Source organism: Chondrus crispus, genomic scaffold, assembly GCF_000350225.1.
Source record: "Chondrus crispus Stackhouse genomic scaffold, scaffold_23, whole genome shotgun sequence".
Classification (NCBI taxonomy): Eukaryota; Rhodophyta; class Florideophyceae; order Gigartinales; family Gigartinaceae; genus Chondrus; species Chondrus crispus.
In genome coordinates, this window is record NW_005179131.1 from 351,642 (window position 1) to 353,172 (window position 1,531).

Below are 1,531 nucleotides of genomic sequence, written 5' to 3' on the forward strand. Positions count from 1 at the left end.
ACCATGGGCTCGGACTCGGACGTCGACGACCCGCACCCCGCCGCCAAGCTCCCTGTCCCCCCCCCCGCACAGCCCCCCGCAGACCAGCCCACCCTCTCTATCGAGTGGAGGGGCGATGACGGCGAGTCATATGGCGAGGACTTCCCCCTCGACAAGGTCCCTAACCTTGCCTCCTTAACTCTCCATTCCCGCCCCTCCGTCTCCCCGCCTGGTCCCGCCGCGCCCGACCCGCCGCTGCATCCGGCCGGGTACGCCTCGGAGCCCCAGCCTTTGACCCCGCCCCCGCAGGCTGCGACTGCGGCCACGCCGACCGCAGTCTCGACCACGCCTATCTCCGAACCGAACCAAGCATCCCTCGCATCCAGACCCGGCCCTTGCTTCTTGTTTCCCGTCTCTCAAGATCCCGACCAGGACACTGCCGGAGAGGACCAGGATCCCGACGAAACATCTCAGCCGGTTTTGCTGCCTGGCTATCAGGGTGTGTCTAGCCGCGCCGCGGTTTCAGAATCTGCTATACTCGCCCCCGAATCTTCTGCTTCCGTCCCAGATATTGCCCCTTCTCCTCCATCCCCGCCTTTAGCAACGTCGGAAACCCCGAAACCTACCTCAGAATCCCCGCGTTCCATTCCTATCTTACGCGTTGCTGGCCTTCCAAACTTTTCTGTGCATAGTGACAAGGCAGCCCCGGCCAATGTGGGGAGCTCCGACTCGGACCTGCACAACCTTTCAGAGTCACGAAGCGAACTGGCCCCGAACTCAGGCGCGGACCCCGCGATATGTCAATCTGGTAGCCAAGGAGCTTCTTCAAGCAAGTCGGGCTCGATTCGAGGTTGTGCGGAGCGCAAGGTATCTGGCCTTCGTCAGTCCATTCGCAACCGCGCCAGGATAGGTTCCATGCCAAAGCCTTTGACGAGGCTCAACCGCGTCAGAATGGAACAGCGAAACGACGCAGGTGCCTCTGCTCAGGGTAGTGCGTCTCGGTCCAGAAGCAGGGCTCGAAGCCGCGGGCCTTCATTTAACTTTGGTCGAAGCTCGGCCGCGAAAAACCTCGACAAGCAAATACCTGCGCGGCCGCAAAGCACGCCACCTGACGGCGTGGCGATCACGCAGCAGGGTATAGCTGCGAACGTTGAACTCACGAAGGCGACAGCTGCACCTCCGGCATTGCCGGCGGAGCACATGCTGGGTGCACGCGAAGATGCAGATACGGTTGTGTTTGAAAAAGTGGCGGTGAAGCAAGCGAGGAAGTGTAGTACGGGACCTTCTGAGAGATTCAACCCTGTGACAAAGGAGCACTCGTTTCTTGAATGTCTTTCAGAGGTGATGAAGGGGGCAAATGTAAACAGAAAGAAAAACATGTTGCAGATGACCGAGGCTCGGATTTGGCTTCGGCCTGACATGGAGGCAGTTGAATACCGACATTTGAAGAAAGGGGCCGCTCCGGGAAAGGTAGCGATTGTGTTGCGGCGAGTGCGGAAAGTGAAGGCGACGGATAGGGACCTGCAGTTGGACGTGGAGGACGAGAAGAAGG